The sequence below is a fragment of the Camelus bactrianus genome, chromosome 3 (assembly GCF_048773025.1).
Source record: "Camelus bactrianus isolate YW-2024 breed Bactrian camel chromosome 3, ASM4877302v1, whole genome shotgun sequence".
NCBI classification, from domain to species: Eukaryota; Metazoa; Chordata; class Mammalia; order Artiodactyla; family Camelidae; genus Camelus; species Camelus bactrianus.
In genome coordinates, this window is record NC_133541.1 from 96356091 (window position 1) to 96376065 (window position 19975).

Sequence of the window (19975 nt, forward strand, 5' to 3'; positions counted from 1 at the left end):
TCTGGACCCCTCTCCTAAAAGACCAACAAATACACAAAGAAACACCTGGTTTACTCCCAGTTTTCTCTACCTCAGTCAGTGACAGCACCAGGCCCCATGGGTTTAAGAATCACCATTGATTTCTCCTATCCCCTCACCCCTCACATCTAATCCATCAGTAAGTCCTGCCAGCTCTTCCTTCAGACATATGCAAAACCCACTTGTCTTTCTCCACCTTAACTGTTATCCTTGCAAAGACTATAACAGTATCTTCCCCCCGTTCTCATTAGTGGGACTGCTTCCTACCTATATGGAGCATTATGTGTGGTAGAAAAAGATACCCCTTTCTACAGGTCAATGTAGCCCCATGCTGGATGCAGGGCTTGGTGAGTGGTGCAAAAACTGGATTACAACCCTGCTCACCTGCTCTGCCTGCTTCCCCTGCATAGAATCCAAATGACAAAAACAGAACCAGCAGCCCTCCTCACTCCTAAGCTTTACCCTATGGTCCATCACCCACTGGCAGTCAGAGTGATCTTTTAAAAATATGAATCGGATATCACTGCCCTGCTTGAAGACCCTTGGTGTTCTCCAAACCCTTGGCACAGAGTTTCTGATCCCCCTGCCCCTGCCCCTGCGGCCCATGGTGCCCTACATGCTGGGACCCTCTGCTCACCTCTCCAGCCTCATCATGCATGCTCACAGTCACGCTGACTTGTTTCTTCTGTAGGATGCCAGTCTGTTCTTTGTGCTCCTGCTATTCCCTCAGACTGGAAAATGCAGGCTGGCTCCTTCTAGTCATCCAGGTTTGAGCTCAGATGTCTCCTTCTCAGTAAGGATTTTTCTAAATGCCCCTATTCATACTGTCTTCCTCCCACACTCTCTATCATATTACCTATTTTCTTTTCTCCGTAGCATTTACCAACCTCTAAAATCTTCTTTTTCACATATTCATTGGTCTCCTCTCTCAAGAATAAAAGCTCCAAAAGCAGGGACCATTTTTATCTGGTCCACTTCTCTTTTCAGAGTCTCAAACAGTGAATGGCATATATTTTTTGAATGGACGTTTGAATTAAAGAATGAATGATGAAGATTGCATGTGGTGCTGTTGTAGGTGTCTCATAAAAAGACTGCAAACTGCTGACTGGCAAAGCCAAGCCTTAAATGCATACAGATGGAAGAATAAACACAGGAAACCAGTGAGCAATTTGCCAGACAGTGAACCACGCACTCATGTTATAAACTTTTCAGTAGTAAATAGCATGGCAGGTTGACATCAGAGCCATCAGTGAATCTTAATAAAAGTCATTCTTAAGTAAAATTTTACCAATATTTCTTAAGTTCAAAAATAGTGATTATAATGTACTCTGCCTGGAATATAAAACCATTGATGGAAACTATTGATGTCTAGATTACCCTAAGAGTTAGGCTGAGGATTTCTTACCTAAAGAAAAACTTATTTAACAAGTAATTCACATAGTATACTCTGTTTTGCTAATTTGATGAGGTTGATAGTGAAATCTCTCCCCCTCTTCCTTTTTATGTCTAAATTATATAACATGGTAAAAGATGCCCTTCAGTTGTGTGATTATGTTACTAAGGAATCTTTCAGCGTGTTGTCTTTCATTACTGAATTAAAACTAGAAAAGAGCAAGTTTGAATGTGGCTGGGTACTTTTACAAAGCCAGGCAACGCACATCCTCCTGATGACCGTCTTATTTTCTGACTCTGAAACTTTTTTTTTTCCAATTGTCTGCATCCTGTTTGTGGTTTTAAAAGTCTGATCACAAAGAATGATATAACTTATAACTTATACTAAACAATAATTCAAACAAAATAATCTTAACATCTATTCGTCATCAAGCATTCAGGTTTTCTAAAGCATTATTCATTGTGTTATTAAATCCCAGAACTGCCCACTTTCACACAGTTTACTCCACAGCCCTTGTAAATGAGTATTACTGATTGTGACTGAGCCGTGTCATAACACTTCGCGGAACTACTACAATTAGGACAATTATCGGGAGTCATCATCTTCTGCTACTTCATTTGCTCCTAATGTTCAGTCCTCCTAAGATAGGCTTGTGGTCTGAGGCTCCGACTTGAGGTTTCTTTTCTCACAGTTTCTTCTGTTTAATTTAGGAAAAGCTGTAGTTGCACAGCAGACTAGGTTTCATGGACATGTGTTGCGATTACTATAAGATACTAATTAAATATATGCTCTGTTGAGCAGTAGAAAAAACAATTTTTACTTAAAACCCACTCTACTTTTCTTCTTCTTTCCTCTTTCTCTCCTGTATTGCCTTCCTTCCTTCCTATGTCTGTTGAGTTTCAACTATGCATGAAGCCCAGTATGAGTCAGCTGCACATGAAAACATTTATAAAGGACCCTGTTCTGTGCCTGGAATACAGTAGATGTTCCACTGGCAAAAAAGAAAGAAAAAGAAAAAGAAAAAAAAGAAAAAGAAAAAATAAAGAAAAAAATAAAGAAAAAGAAAAAAGAAAAAAAATCAAGTATATGGTTTATACCTTTGACCCTGACATGGTTGAATTTTTTATTTGGACTAACCTAGACAGAAATCAGTTAGTCTAAGCTCTCTTCTCATATCATAGAATCTTTGATAAATTGTCCGTCCTCCATCTTTTGCTTAAGTAAGTGGATTTTGCCATGATGCCGTATGGTATGGAAAAAGACCTGTACTATCATTCAAAAAATGTTGAATAATTTGCAAGATAGAGTATATGAAGCAGAGTGCAGTAGAAAATGCATTGGAATGGAAATCAGTAGATCTGATTTCAGGTCCAGATTTTGTCCCCAATGTGCTGTGTAACCTTGAGTCAATCATTCCTTCCATGTGAGCCTCACTTTCCTCATATGAAAAATTAGAGGATTTATTACTCAGGATTCTTTTGATCAAAAGTGACAGAAATCCAGCTAAAGCTAGTTCAGGCAGAAAAGAGAATTTTTCAAGTCAAGCATCTTCAGGCATGGCTGGATCCAGGAATTAGACAACATCAGTGGAACACTGTCTCTTCTTTTGCTCTGCTTATCTCTGTGCTGGGCTCATTGCTGTTCCTTTAGATGGGCTTCCTCTGTGTGCCCAAAGGAAACAGCCACTGTAATTCATGCTTGCATCACCCTGGTTATAAACTCTAGAGAAAAGGACTACTGTTTCCCAAGATCTGTATACCAATCTGAGGAAATCTGAGCATGGATCTGCTTTGGTCACATGGCTATCCTTTGGCCCTATTTCTGCTGCTAAGGCAGTAGGTACTATCATTGTCCAAGTATGGATCATGTGTCTACCACTGAAATTGGTTTGGGGGAAGGAAGGTTCTTGGTTTCCATCCTAGTGTTCATTTTCTGGCCACAGAAAAGAGCTAGAAAGTCTTGGGGTAGCAGAAATGTGCTCTCAGCCTTCCCAGACATCTCTTTCTCCAAGCCTCTGATCGATGAGACACAGAACCGGAGAGCATTTCACCTTTAAAGTAAAGTTATGGCCCATTTGCTTTGCTCATCTCTCTGCCAAGTCCTAGCGGATGATAGTAAGTTTGGTTACTTACTAGGAGGGTTTTTATCTCCCCAAAAGATGAGGTGCTTGCCCAAAGTTAAATGGCTAGATTATGACGAAATCTGCGCTAAAACTCACACCTCCCCACACCTTTGCTTTTTTTTTTTTTTTTTTTTTTCCCCTCAAACAGGTAACACTGATTTACCACTTGGTGCTTGAGATCCTCCAATTTGGAAGCAGATGACAGGTTAGTTCCTCTCAGGTCCAACTTGAAAATCTCCTTGTAAGTTTATATGATTTGTATTCCTAGAACATGAGCATTTTTAGAGCATCCTGGTTGACAAGCTCAATCAGATATCACAGCTTTTGACTAAGAGGATATGTAGAATGACTACGCTGAATTATTCTTTTGCAAGAAATGCAGTCTGTCATTTCCAAGCACAGACAAAAGTAAGATGTGGAATGTGCACTGAGAGGCTCACAGGACAGCAGAAACCTCAATTTCCTCACCTATAAAATGAGAGGGTTAGACTAAATGACTCCTAAGTTCCTCCAAAAGTCTGTGTGTATATGATAAGGCCTGTTGGAGTTTCTTTCAGACTTTTGACCCCTGGGGCAGAGTTTATTTTAATGAGTAGAGCAGTGAGGTGCTGGAGATGCTTGGGGTGCTGGGGTTGTGAGTATTTGGCCTTCTCGGTGCTGTCTCCAGGGTGTAGGCAGTCAGAGTCCTGCTCCCTAAACACAGAAGCCTGGCTTGTTGACTCCTGAAACTTCAGCACTGGCACTTCATTTTGCTTCTGCCTTTGATCTCTCCAAAAGGACCTGTAACAATCTTAGAAGAGGCAGCTTGTTTAAGCTGTAATCAGAAGCTTTCCTGTGTGCTAGTTTTGAAAGAAAGAAGAGTGAGGGTCCTGGGCATTAGAAAAGGGGTTTGGGGTGCTAGGGGCTTGCCATCAGGAGACTAGGACACCAAAGCCACATTCTCAGGATTTGGCAACTCAGTAGGGGCTCAGTCTCACAAAGAACACTTGTCTTTAGATTGTAAGTATGGTCAACACAAAGCATATGTGGTACTCACACTTTGACCTCAGGAAAACACTTTTGGTTAAGAAAAAAAAGTGCCAAGAGTGAAACCCACTTCCTTCTGGGAGCCTGCTCTGCGCAGTCTGTTCAACTGTGATGTGTTGAGCAGATAGGAAGAAGCAAGTGAAGTTAACTGAGGTAACTGACTGGCCCAAGGTCACCACAGCACTCTGTTGATAGTCTACAAGTCATTTCACTTTTTTCTTATGCTAATAAGCAAGACAACAATAGTCTTTCTAAGTCTTAAGTGACATATTGTAAATGTCAAACTGCTGCTTGGATTCTTCTTGCATTTTCTTTTCCAATACAAAGGTGTCACAAGCCAGTGAGATCTTGAATCCATTAAGCCTCCTACCACTACCTAATGTTCAAAATGATGCACAAGTACCTGTAATTATGGTCCTCTTTTTTTAAAACATATTTTAAGATGTTCAAATGAAAGGTATTATTTAATACTTAATTTCTAAGAAATATGAAATGTAACATGATTATATGCTGTCCTTAGCCTAAAATGGGAAGTTCTGTCTGTAATTCTATATTGGTGCTTGTGCTGCTTTTCCTGGAGTAGGGGTTGGGGAGTGGTAGTGACAGATTATACCAGCCTATCTATGTATAGGCTTGCTCTGTCCATCCATCCATCCATCCATCCATCCATCTTCTGTCTACTGGGGCAATTTTGTGAGATGACAAGACATCATTTACTCGTTCACTCTACAATTATGCACTGAGTATTTACTGGGTGCCAGGCACTATTCTAAGTAGTGAGGATACAGTAGTAAATAAAATAGACAAAAATTCTGCCTTGCCTAGAGCTTACATTCCAGTGGGAGCAATAGATAAGCAAAACATGTAGTATATTATACAGTGGTTAGTACTAAGGAGAAAATAAAGCAGGTGTCATTTGAGTAACACCCTGAAGGAGAAAAGGGAGTAAACCCTGCAGATATCTATGGAAAGAGCATCCTAGGTAGAGGGGAAAGTGCATAACAAAGGCCTGAAGCCAGGAGTGTACTCGGAGGGTTTGAAGAACAGGGAGGAGAGTGAGGGATGGATGGAGGTGGTAGTAGAAGATGAAGTCAAAGAGATGGGCTGGCACAGAACAGATGGCATGGAGGCTTCTTAGGGCCTTAGAAGGACTGTCTTTTACTCTGAGTGGAAGGACACCATTGGAGGGTTTCAAGTAGGGGAGTGACATGGGCTGACATTCTCACAGGACTACTCTGGTCACCGCATTAAGAATACACCTAAGAGCAAGAGCAGAGGCAGGGAGGCAGTCAGAAGGCCACTGCACATGCCAGGTGAGATGATAGTGGCTTGGACCCGGACTGTGGTAGTTGGGTTGCTGAGAAGTATTCAGATTCTGGACATGCTTTGAAGGGAGAGCTGAGAAGACTTGCTGATAGATTGTAGGTAAAATGTGAAAGAAAATAGAGAATTCCAAAGTTTGGGGTTGGTGAAAGTGAAAACGTGGTATTGCTATTTACTGAGATAGGAAAACGGCAGGAGAACCAGGTTTTGAAGAAGAAGGAGGAGGAGGAGAAGAAGAAGAAATAAAAGTCCCTTGGGACATAAATTAGAGATGACTATTGGAAATTCAAGAGAAGTCAAATAGGGAATTGGATATAAAAGTCTGGAATCTAAGAGAGAGTTGAGGACTAGAGATCTAGATTTGGGAGACAGTAACATATAGATTGAGCCTAAAGCCTCGAGAAGAGTTGACATCACCAGGAGAATCAGCAGAGATAGAGAGAATTGCCCCTCCATCTGAGCCCGGTCATGTTACTGTGGAGAGGTTGAGGAGACTGCAGTACTGGGTGGAGGGGGGAACCAACCAGGAGAAGAGTGGCTAGAGCAGAGCAATCAGGGAGGAAGAACCTAAGATGGCATCCAGAGTCTTTTGCCATGGAATAGGATGTAATTAAATAAATAGTGTACTTAAAAAATCATTACATATTATGGTCCTATATCTAGAAGAATGTCTGTGATTTGGGCTGAGAGTAGAACAAACCAAAGCTGAAAAAATAGGATAATGTGATGCCTTTCAATCAGATAAAGGTGATGCCTTCCATCATTTCCTCTACTTTACAAGAAGCTGCACACCAGTTTAAAATTTGAAGCATCTGATTTTAAAACTATTTGGGACTTTTTTTCTGCAGAATTCAATAGTAAAGTCATTACAGTACTCAACGTATTTCTATGGAATATTAGCAAAAATAAAAATGTAAAATAAATTTAGGCTATTTGAAAGTAAATTTTTTCCCACAATTTCTAGTAATATAGGAGAATCTTGAGTTTGTGAAAAGGACCTTTTCCTCATATCTATTATCTTTTATGGATAATATTACAACTATATACTGAGACCATTTAGGAAAAGTGCTAGGGTTGTCATGAATGTTGTGTAAGAAATACTATGGTTTATTAGTGTGATATTCTAGGTAATTCAAGGAAATGCAACTAAATTACACTCAGGGGTCAATGAAGTAGTTGTATATCTTCAGTATCACTTGTTAAAGTCCACCTATATATGGCAGTCTACAAGCTTAATATTAGTTATTTTTTTCTGGACTGAAAATGAAAACTCTGTTCCAAAGGGAAATACATCAATACAATAAGAGTTTGATTGGGTTCTCTTCTGAAGCACCCATGTAATTATCCTGCTCAAAAAGAACAACTCACTTTCAGGGTATGACTCACCAGCAGTTTGCTCTTAATGAAACACACTTTGTTCAGTAGTGGATGGTGTCATGATTTCCTTTCAAAGATTTGAAAAGTTCCCGAAAGATAAGAAGGTGTGATCAATATTGATAAAGAAAAATGAGTGACAAAATTTTCTCTGAGAGAAAACCTCTTTTATTAAACATAAGGGCAAAAATACTCTGCAAGGATTTGGGATATAAAATAACTCTTTTAGTAGATTCATCCCAGCTGAATACACGTGCTGTGAACCATCATCATGGGAGGAAAATAGCTCCAACTCTCACACATGAGATCTACTCCCCGCTCCTGGAGGAAAATTGTTCTTCCTAAACCCAGGGCTTTTTGCGTTCTCTAAAGACTAGACTCTTCCTCAAACCCCACCTTAGAGTCCACGCCACACCTAGTGCTAGGTATGCATGTGGCCTGGAAGGTGATTTCACTTAGATTTTTATTGGATGTGTTTTGCATACCTCATCCCATTTTTGTAAGGCTCAAATAAGAATACACATGTGAAAGACTTAAAGATGTAACTCTCCCTCTAAATATTGAGCTTCTTAATTTTACTCAACAGATTGAGCCCACACAGAATAATGTAAAAACCAGACATGCTGTGCTCTGTTTGAATTTCTGCTTTTGTAATACTTTAATTAATACCGCCATCTAGGCACCCTTGCAGTAGGTGTATGTGTTCAGCGGTGATGTGAGTGTTAATGATTGTCATTATTGTCATGAGCACCTGGCTATGTTGCCCAGATGACTGTTGTGACTCACAGGTTGTTGTTTTACACTAGTCTCTGTCCTAGACTGGTTACCATCATTGTTAATTGACAATTCTTCTGGTAGTTGCAAGCCCGTTTTTTGTTGGTGTCTCCTTAGTAACTTGGCAAAAAATAGCTGTCCTGTTTCTGTTTAGGTCCTTGGTTGGAGTGTTTGCAGCCACTCTCCTGCTATGCTGTGGCATTTTAAAAATCACTTCCATTACATATTATAGTATTTTTTTCTATTTCCTCTGACAGTTGTTCCATTTTTATGATCTCAATGGAATTGACTGGCAATCCAGTATATCCCATATGATAATGAATAATAATCACTAAAAAAAAATCCACTTTGAAACATTTTCTTTCTAAAAGCAGTAAGTCAAATTTAACTACTATTTATTTAATTTTCAATCTTAAGATATATGTTGTTTTTTCAAAGATTTTAAATTAATATAGGAAAATGTCATAAACAAGAAAATTAAATTTAGTACATTGAAAGAGTTTACTGTCCCTTATAAGAAAAATACTTGTTTTAAATTTTTCCTTTTGTGGAAAAAATCTAAGACATTTTCATTTTTGCTGATGACCACTTTTTGGAATGCCTTTAAAAATTGCCAGTCACCAGAATAGCTATAAAACACGACAGACTAACCCACTTCTATTAAATGATTTGGGATGACTGACCCTGTTTCTCTTAGTAATCCCAGATTTGTGCTGCTAAACAATATACATTTTGCTTTTCATAAATAAAATGACTAAAGAAAATTATCTCTAGATTAATAAATTATCTCTGTAAAATGTTTAAAGGTAGCAATAAATTAATTTATTTCTTTTTAAAACAAAATGTATTTGCAGAATCTTTTACTTGAGTTACAGCTTTTAAAATCAGGTAATCTATAAAGTTGGAAAATATAATTCAGTGTTACATTTTATTTTAAAGATGGCATTATAAAGCTTGATGAGAAGAGCGTTACTGAAAAACAATAGGTTAAAAATCATTTTTCTTCTCCATTTTAAGAAATGAGTTCAGATTCACAAGATGGCATAAGACAGAGCTACCTTACACCAGATAGAACATGATGTTTATCAATCCTTGAGCTCCATGCAATCCCCAATCCCCTTGGTTTTATTCACTTTTCAAAACAGGGTAGTGCCTTTGAATCAGTATTATCAGTGATGACTAACCCTGACCCATTTAGAAATGCGTATTTCATAATTCCTCTTTTTACAGGGGCTTCATACTGTTTTTGAATACAGTGCAAACAGCAGAAAGTTCTTCAATATTTTGAGACGCACTAGCTGGCATTTCTGATTTTTAAATGAAAAGCCTTAATTTTTACTTTACTATTTTCCTTTGGCAAAAGCTTAGTCTAAAGGAATATGAAGTGAAAGCATAAAGTCTTAACATATTTAGAAAATTGATTATATATCTTTTAAAATATTAAAAAACAATTTTTTAATAAAAGGCAGGATAGAGGATAATTATTACTATTATTCAGAGGATAATTACGTTGATATTAGGGTTCAATTTGGACAAACTATAACAAAAACAACTCTTGGAGGGTCTTTATCTAGATAATATGTTTGGCAAATGTGGCATTGTTTTTTTCCATCATGTTACCAAAATAAAGACTTTTTATTAGGTAGCAAATATTACTGATATAATTCAAATGTATTTTTCTTCCAATAGGATACAGAAACAATTTCATTGTAGGGCTCTAAAATGATGTTGAATCAAATATGATTTAATCCCTGTGTAGTACAGAGTTATCCTTACCCAACGAGAGGGCTGCTCTTTGCCCTCAGCAGCTGCAGTGAGATCTCTAAGTCCTTGGAATGTCCTGCCTGATAACAGTGTCTTTGTTTGCCTGGGTCTTTGGGCCACACCAAACAGTCTAACAGTGTGATTTATGATGAGGGCTTTGGGCCACATGGTATCATCTCCACCTTTGGAGGTGCTGGAGAATAATCAGTCACATAGGCAGTCAACCATGTCTATGTGACCAAGCCCCAATAAAACTCTGGACACCAAGGCTTGAATGAGCTTCCCTGGTTGGCAGCACTCCATGCATATTGTCATATATTGTTGCCAGGAGAATTTAGTGCTGTCCATGCCTCTACTGGGAGATGACAACTTGTAACTCACATGTGGAACTCTCCTGGACTTTGCCCAATGCATCTCTTTTCCTTGGCTGATTCTAATCTGTATCTTTTCACTGTAATTAACCGTAACCATAAGTATAACAGCTTTCAGTGAGTTCTGTGAGTCCTTAGAGTAAATTATCAATCTGAGGGAGGTCTTGAGGACCCCTGAATGGTGTCAGAGGCAAGATGGTCTCGGGGACCCCAGATATCTGCAGTTGGTGTCAGAAGTGACTGCAGTCTTAGGGACTATCCTTTCCTGAACTTTGTAATTCCTCAAAGTGAGACATGTTTTTATGCTTGAAAATATTTTTGGTGAAATTTTGATTGTACACCTTTACAAATGTGGCCAGTCATTAGCGCTGTTCCCAGATATCCTGGGTTTTTCTTTCCAGGTATAGAATTGCATTTTCTCAGCCACCTAAATTTGAATGTGACCATTTTGACTAGCTTTGGCCAATTAAATGAGGATGGAATTGACATGTGATTAGACACATAAGATACAGTGTATGCCTCCCACAATGTCTCTTCCCCTGTGTGACAGACTGATAACTTTCTAAATAGAAACTGCTTCATCATCCTTGGTCCCAGAATGAAGACAACAGGGACCAGAGCTCCCAGCTGAATTATGAAAATTAGAGAAATGTAGCATGACTGAGAATCAAACCACTTTTGTGTTAAAACATTATGATTTGCAGTTGTTACTGTAGATAACCCAGACCACCCTGATTCAAACCACCAGAATCAGTATTTGCTCATAGTATGACAATAATACTTCCTATGAAAGGACTATACAGAGATGCTCTTTTAAAAAAATGTTATTGGTGTAATTTTGTGCTCTTTAGTTTGAAATGAAGTATATCACAATTTTCTGGCCAACATTATTTTTTAGACATGGCCATATGAATCAAAATCTATTGTAGTTGAACCAATAATTCCAACTTTAGAAATATTCTTCAGTAGTATTCACAGAAGTGCATAAAGACTTATGATCTTCATAATAGTAAAAACTAAATATCAGCAGTAGGATAATAGTTAAAGGACTTGTGATGTTTCCATGTGAGGGGAACGTCTCATTTAGCCACTACAAAATAAGAGGAGGAGACCTCTCATTTCATCCAAGATAGAGAAATAGGAACTGGATTTACCCTCATTGGGAGGAAAAAGTGGAAGGAGAGGAGACAAAATATTAGAAACAACAGCTTTCAAGACACAAGACATCAGAAGCCCTATGAGTGCCCCCCTTTTACTGCCATGAGAGAGTTTCTCAACTACTATACAGGAAGGAGGAACCCAGGCTGAATTTAGGGAACTCCTTGAACTTAGGTATTTGTGATATGCCACTAAAGCAGTATTTGGGGAATACTTATAGCACTAAATGCCTATATGAGAATAGAAGAAAAGTTCAGATGAATGAACTCCACTTCTACATTGAGAAACTATAGAAAAGAATGTCAAATTAGACCAAAATAAACAAAGGAAATAATGATCAAAACAGAAGTCGATGAAATATAAAAGAGAAAAAACAATTCAGAAAATCAATGAAACCAAAAGCTGGTTCTTGGAAAAAAACCAATAAAACTGACAATACTTTAGCCAGACTGAAAGAGTGAAAGAGAGTATAGAGACAAATTACCAGTATCAGGAATGAGAGAGGTGACATCATTACAGATACTACACCCATTAAAAGAATAATAGGAAAATATGAACAACATTATGCCAGTCAGTTTAACAACTTGGATGAAATGGAGAAATTTCCTTAAAAACACAAACTTCCAAAGCTCATTCAAGAGGAAACAGATAAGATGAGGAGCCCTGTATCTATGAAAGTAATTGAATCTGTAGATAAAAATCTTCCCCCAAAATAAACTCCAGGCCCAGATGGTTTCATTGGTGTGTTCTATCAAATATTTAATGGATAAATAATCCATTTTTACACAAACTCTTTTAGAATATTGAAGAGAAGGAGGTGCTTCCCAATTTGTTCTAAGAGGCCAGTATTTCTTGATATCAAAATCTGAGAATACTATAAACAAAGAACATTACAGATCAACATTTCCCATGAACATAGCTGTAGAAATTCTAAAAAAAAAAATTAGCAAATTGAATTTAACAATAGATAAAAAGACAATAAATTATGACCAAGTGAGATTTATCTCAGGAATGCTAGGTTGGTTTAACATCTGAAAAGCAATAATATAATTCACCTTTTTAACAAACTAAAAAAGAAAAGCATAAGACCATCTCAATGGATACATAAAAAGCATTTGAAAAAATCAAACATCCCCTATTCATTAAAAAAAGAAGAGAGCTCTCAGCAAAGTAGGAACAGAAAGGAGCTTCAACCTGATGAAGGGCATTCATGAAAAGCCTATAGGTAACACTATGCTTATTGGTTTAAGATTGAATGTTTTCCTCCTAAGATCAAGAACAAGCCAAGGGTGTCTGCTCTCACCAATAATCTCCAACATTGTACTGTAGGTATAGTGCAATCAAGAAAGGAAAAGAAAAGCATGTGTATTAGAAAGGAAGAATTAAAACTGTCTTTATTCACAGGTGATACGGTTGTCCATGTAGAAAATCCAATGGAATGTTCTGGATTCCGATGGACAATCCTAGAACTAAAAAGTGAATTTAGTAGGGTTGCAAGATACAGGATCAATGTATACTTCTGTATATTGGCAACAAATAATTAGAGCTTAAAATATACAGAGAAATACTATTTACAATAGCTTATTAAAAATTATGAAATATCTAGGGATAGCTCTGAAAAAAAATGTGTGCAAGACCTGTATGAGAACTCAAAGATTGCTGAGAGAAATTAAAGAAGACTCAAGTAAATGGAGAGATATATTGTGTTCATTGGTTTGAAGAGTCAATATTTTTAAGATGTCAGTTCTCCCCAAATTGATTTCTGGTTTTAAGGCAGTCTCTAGCAAGATCCCAACAAGTCTTTTTGTAGATACTGACAAACTGAATCTAAAATGCAAATAAAAATGAAAGGAATATTTAACAGCCAAAACAGCTTTGAAAAAGAACAAGTTGGAGGGCTAAAACCACCTAATTTCAGTAATTATTTTAAAGTTACAGAAATCAAGACAGTGTGTTATTGACATAAAGATGAGCAAATATATCAATTAAACAGAATAGTCTGAAAAATAGACCCATGCATACATGAGTAACTGATTTCCCACAAATATGCAGAAGCAACAGAGAAAAACAGTAGTCTCTTCAAAAGCTAGTAGTGAAATAATTGGAGATACATATACCAGAAAAGTGAACTTCAACTCACACACAAAAGTTACGCACCATACATGAAAGTTAACTCAAATGAATCATACACCTACACATAAAATCTAAAATTATAAACCATGTAGGAGAAGATCTTTGTGAACTTTGCTTAGGCAAAGATTCCTTAGATTTGACATAATGATCCATAAAAGATCAAATTGATAAATTTCATAAAAATGAAAACTTCTGCTCTTCAAAAGTGGAGTAGGAGTAAGTTACAGACTGGAAAAAATAATTGTAAGTCATATATCTGATAGGGAATTTGAATGTAGAATATAGAAAGAATTCTCCAAACTCAATGATGAGAAAACAGACAACCCAATTAAAATTAGGCAAAAGATTATGACAGACACTTCACCAAAGAAGTCATACAGATGGTAAATAAGCACATGAAAAAGTGCTCAACAGCATTATTCGTTAGGGAAATAGAAATTAAAACTGCATTGTGATCCCCCTGGACACCTATTAGATTAAAATGTGTGGGTGAGGATGTGGAGGAAATGGAGCTGTAATGCCCACTATAATTCCTACTGTGGATGGGAATGTAAATAGCCTTTTTGGAAAACACATTGGCAATCTTACATACACCTATTAGACAATGCGACTATTCTATACTAGGTGTTTGCCAAAGAGAAATGAAAGCATATGTCTATACAAAGGTATGTATGGTAATGTTTTAGCAGCTTCATTTATAATAGCCAAAAACTAGAAATAATCCAGATGTCCATCATCAGGTGAATGTATAAACAAACCATGGTGTATCCATAAAATGGAATACTACTTAGCAATAGAAGAAAATGAACTATGATACATGTAACAACATGGATGAATCTCAGAATAATCATGCTGAGGACAAATAGCCAGACCCAAAAAAAAGAGTCCGTACTCCATGATTCAGTTTACATAAAATTTTAGAAAATGCAAACTAATCTATACTGTCAGAAAGCAGATGGGGAAGGAGCTGAAGGAGGGATTACAGAAGGGCATAAGGGAAATTTGGGGAGATACGCATATATTCATTATCTTGAGTGCAGTGATGATTTTAAGATGTCCAGACTTACCAAATTGTACGTTTTAATTCTGTGCAGCTTATTTTATACCTCAATAAAGATGTTTGTAAAAAAAAAAAAATTAGGGGATCGATGTGTGTTGATAGAGAACTATGTCCGTGAAAGAGTATGCAAAAAAAGTTCCATAACATTATATATATATATAGTTTTATCTCAGATTTCTTCAAACTAACAAATAAGAGTGATAGAGTCTGTTTTCCACTGGATACTTTTGTGTGTGTACCGAAGGTCTAGTAATTTACACAGTGAACAGTGGTTATCCTTATGGAATGGGATGTGGCACAGGACAGGACGGTGATAACAGAAATATTTACCACAGATCTGTTACCACTTTTGATATTTTAAGTTTCCTTTCAAGTATTTGCATATTAATTATGGGTGCACTTGCCGGGGAGGTTAAGTTCTAGAAATTGGAACTCTCAGTTCACTGCCATTCGGGGAGGCTGGTCGTCTGTTTCACCGCACAGGTGGTCACAGCGATTTAGGTGAAGGTCGACAGGCAGAAAACCGCCTACCCACCACCTAAGGGGGAGCCCCGGGACCCCCTGAGCTGGTGTGAGCCGGTGCGTAAGGACCTCTAGCAAAAAGTGAAGCTGCGCGCATGCGTGGTGTCCCGGGGCAGGGCTGGGGGCGGGCCTGAGGAACGCCCGCTGGCGCTGGAGTCTTCGCCTCTGCCCAGCGCAGCCGGCTTCAGAGCAACCTTCCCGAGCGCCGACGGGACGGGCCGGGACCCGCCGCCACAGCCCGGCCCGCGAACGCCGGGGCACGCGCGGAAAGGCATGCGGTTATGTTTCAAGGTAGCCTTTTCTTCTGGCGGGCGCGGCGTTCTGCGAAAATTGCACCCTAGCTGGCTTAGAGGAAGTTGCGGGCTAGAGCGGGGGTCCTGTCTCGGGTGGGTGGTGGTTTGGGGAGCCGGAGGCCCCCGCGGCCAACGCGCTTTCTCCGGGAACAGGGAGGCGTGCCCTGGCATCTTCAGCCGGCGTGCTGCCCACCGGTGGCCGCCCGAGGCGGGGAGAGGGTAGGGGGACCCCTGGCAGCGACCCCATCCCGCGCCTCCCCCAGCCCCACCCAATCCCAACTCCAACACCCGACCTCATGTTTGATTTGTCCTGAGGTGTAGGGTCTTCTGTCTGCTTTTAGCCTCTGGTGGCTCGTTTCTTCCCGCTGTGGTTTTCCTACGGGGTCCAGCTTGGGACACAGGTTCCCCGAATTTTGTTCATCCTTGGAGGGTAAGCATTGAAAGGATTGTATTAGTCCTAACCTCTCTCAAAATGCATTAGCTGACGTCTTGAATATGTGTAGTTGCTGGAAATGCTAAGTGATTACTGATACATGCAGTTGCTTTTGCATGACTACTTGAAGTGTTTGAGTTTACAGGAGGATTTTGTTAAGAGTTTATATTTACAAAGGCATGTCCGAGAGAAAAGTGGACTCGAACCTCCCCTGTGAGTTGGAAAATTCTAAATTATTTTAGGTGTACTGGTTTTGTCTTTAGCACATGTGTCCAGAAAATTTCCCCCAAATATGGAGTTGAAACAGTTAGGATTATTTTCTCAGAAGAATGTTGCAAGATGCCTTCTTGAACCCTTTGTATTAATCATTAGATCCCTTGGTGTACCCAACAGTGAGATGAGGCTCTCTCCATTTTGGAAGGCTTCCCTGTGGAGGGCCTCCTTTCTCCCTGTCTTCCAAAGTGGTGATGGAGGGGTATGAACAGCTGCCTAGAGAGCCCCCATTCAAGGATTTTAACAGATTGCCCAGTTCACCTTCTATGTACCCCTCTCTTTGCATCTCAAAAGATGTTTTGAATCCACATGTATTTTGAAAACTTAAAGTTCCATATGAATCATTTAAAAGCAAACATACCTATTTTAACATTCAAAGTTTATTGTTTTTTTAATAAATATGTCTCAGTACCACAGAGAGACTATTGAGAGGGTATAGAAAATTGCTAAATCACTGAAAAAATGTGAGAACACCAAAAAGTTGGCAATCACTGCTTTAGGAAAGATTTGTTTGACATAAATTCAAGTTATTTTTGTCTTGTTGAAACTTTGATAATGATATAATTTTCTAAAAAGATTTAGCAGGGAACTTACAGGACATGTAGGCTGCAAAGAACATAAATATTTTTAACAACATCCCTAAAAAATTATATTTTGTCCTCTGTTCTGGTTATATTTAGTGGGAGGAGATATTGCCCCTAAGCACAGTTTATTCTTTTATTAGAAGGCTGTGTGTTTCAAAGCTATATTTTGGAATAAATCTTCAGCTCTCCCGTCCAGGCCATACTTCCCTGGTCATTGCACTGATGACTGGGACTTCAGTCCCCTTAGTAGAGGCCATCTGCCTGTGATGGCAGGAATCTGATTTCTCAGTGTGCCACCTTAGAAAAGTAGCTTAAATAAAGGCCATTTGCTCATTATTCTGTTCCTGTTCATTGTCATCTTGCTGCTTCCAACAAAGTTATCTAACCTTTTCCATAGTTTTGGATCTTTTTTCTGTTATCTGTAATATTTACACAGGATTTCTAGTGTGACTATTAATAAGTTGAAACTTTTAAAAGTGCCTTCCATGTGTTCATTTAACAAGTCTGGAAGAACCTGGTGATGGTGCAGAAGATAGCTGCTTCCATTGTTGCCACTAGGTTGGCTTTGGATATTCAGTCCTTGGTCTAACATGTTTTTATCTTTCCCTCAAGAACACTGTGGGAGTTTTTTTTGATACTTTTAGAGGATCTGATTCACATGGTCACCCTATCCACCAAATTAATAAACATGTCAGAAAAAGGAAATTGGATTAGGGTGGTCAGTGAAACCACCAAGTAGACTTTGAGTCATCATTACATTTTTTCCCAAATGCTAATAAACTTATTCTCCACTCTAGAACTGTGATCAGTGTAAGTGTGTTCATCTCTTCCTTTTCCAAAGTATGGCTTATCACTTGATGGGGTCCTGTATTCTGGTTTTGTCTTCTACTAGCCCTCACAATTTCATATAGTAACTTGAGCAGCAGTCAAGTTACTTCAGCAACCAGGGAAGTAATTCATGTGATTCTTAAGACTCCATTGAACTGATCTGAGACTGGGGCTTGCGCACCACCTTCTAATGAGTCTTAGATAGTGATTCCCTATTTACAAACCCTTATCAGATCTCTCTGGTGTTCTCTAGCATGAAGACTGGCCTGCACGCACAGAACTAGCTGAATTGATAACTCAGTAGAAAAGTTTCTGCAGTAAGTAAAATTGTATGTCATATGATGAGGGAAATACAAGTCACTTGGCTTGTCTCTCTCTTATTTGTGGTGTCTCTCTGAAAGTGTACCCGATAGCTCCTTCCTGCCTACTTCTGAAGTGGAATGTAAAGGGGAGAGAGCTGATCTTGCCATTATCTGGAAGACAATGGTTTGAATAATAAGAGAACAGCACATGGCAGTGGGGAAATCACTGTGGATGTTGAGCTGTCTCAGTTCCTCTGTCTGTCCCCCAGAGTTCTATTTTAGGAGTGGGATTCAGAGAGAAGTTGAGAGATGACAGGTGGTAGGCAGTAGAGATTTAAGAGAAGTTTTTAGTGGAATAGTAGGTTGCCTCCTCTACCCTAATTGAGTTAGGCTTTAAAAAGTAGTAGAATGCATTTATTTATTTATTTTTACTTTATGACATTTATTCATCATGCCAAGGCAGTGAGTTTTATCCTGGTGTAGACCTGTTACAGTTTTCTTCTATGTTCATAGACTGCTCCAAACTCTGACAAGTCTACCTAAAATTGATCAAACTACAAAGAGAATATGAGTCAATGGATTATGAATGAATCAATTGTATCTATCAATATAAGTGTAAAGTGTAAAAACCGCAGAAGCTCATGTTATGTTAGCAGTAGACTAGTCAAACTATATTCATATGGTAATGATAGAAGTCATGTCTGCCTGTTTTATAACTGAAGTGATGTTGTGTGCTGTTAAAAACTGGAACTGAAAGATTTACACAGCCTATAAAAATGTAATCGTGGACTACCTTGAACATTTTGTAATACTTCCCCATATATGTTTATTAAAATGTGAATTATCAGAGTCCTTTGACTGTTTGATCCACAGCCTTCTATTTGAGTAGAGCTTCACGTGTAATTCCTGCAAGTGTTGTAGTATTTCCGCTCACAAGGCTAGGGTTTTGTTTATTTGTTTGTTTTAATGGACCAGTTTTCTTCTCAGTTAAAAAAAAATAGTTTGGGAATCAATTTCCTGAGAAAATCTTTGAATGTATACAATGATATATAAGTATCCTAGGCATAAAAATTATTGGATTTTACTTACACACTCTGATGAGTGTGTTCTAGTGGTGTTTTGCCAAGCTAGGAAGTGAAATCAGATGGATGGTGGTGAGTACCCCATGGCAGCACTTACTCCATTTCATTCATTCAGAGTGAGCTATAACTTGGAAGACTTCTTTAGGGAAGAAAGCTGGTAATTTGAAAAAGAAATGATCAGTTTTGAAAAATGATTGCATATGTTTAGGTAGGAATTTTTATATCAGGGTTTTCAAGCTAATAAAAATCAATTTGTCTTGCATTATAAAATATTTTTTACTGATGCTCATTGATACAAAATTATTTTATATAAAAATTTTGATTTGTGGATGGGTTTTATACTCTGAAAACTAATGTACACAAGAAAAAAGGAAATTAAGATGTCATTTTTAATAGAATTATTGATACATAATATCCTTTAGTTATTTTATGGTGATTCTGTCAGTGAATTGGCAGTTGAATGATTTTAACAAACCATTTTAACATTCAATCTGTATTGTATGCAGTCACTTTTAATATATAGCACAATCCCTTTGTTTAGAACTCCAAGGCAGTTTGCTAACCCAGCATTTGGATGAAGTCTTTTATTTTTGGCTTCATTGCTTTTCTAATGAGGGGCTATATTAGGGATAACTTTTTTTTGACAGTATGCTAGTGAAATTTTAACTGTCAGATCTGTAGGCTACCAAATAAAACAGTTACCAGCAAAATCTTAATTAATGTGCCCTACACACATTCTTTTACCTTCCCCAGGCCATTGTACTTCATTTTAGGGAATTAGCCCTTCAAGAATAACATATGATCTGAATTATTGATGTCTTGAGTGTCATATATTTTACATTGTATTGCTCAGTTATGTGCACATAACTGAATTAGTCAGATTAGAACGTACGTAGTAGTAGCTCTTTTGCCTGATGCTTGAGATACATTTTTCCCCCTTTTTTTTTTTACCCCCAAACCCTAAAGATGACCATTCATTTTATTCAGTGACTTTATAGGTTATTCCTGCTTTTGGGATCCAACTCTGTGTTGTGGTTAAGAAATATCTCACATCAGACAGAGTGACTCACAAGACACAGATATTTACATATTAAATAGCTATTTCATTCGATTTGAAGGTATGTTTGAAATTGTGACGCTAA

At 38.1% G+C, this 19975-nt stretch overlaps 1 protein-coding gene across 3 annotated transcripts in view; it reads left to right on the top strand.

Moving 5' to 3' along the window:
- Positions 1-19975, top strand: part of LOC105082144 (F-box/LRR-repeat protein 21) — a 33788-nt gene that overhangs the window by 7438 nt on the left and 6375 nt on the right. The window contains exon 1 of one of the 3 annotated variants that reach the window (XM_074360714.1): positions 3708-3738. The exons of 1 other annotated variant lie outside the window; for it this stretch is intronic. The gene's annotated coding sequence lies outside the window, so the exon portion shown is untranslated. Of the gene's footprint in view, positions 1-3707; positions 3739-15070; positions 15330-19975 lie in introns of those variants that run through there. One more of the 3 variants, XM_074360715.1, reaches the window with a different exon arrangement.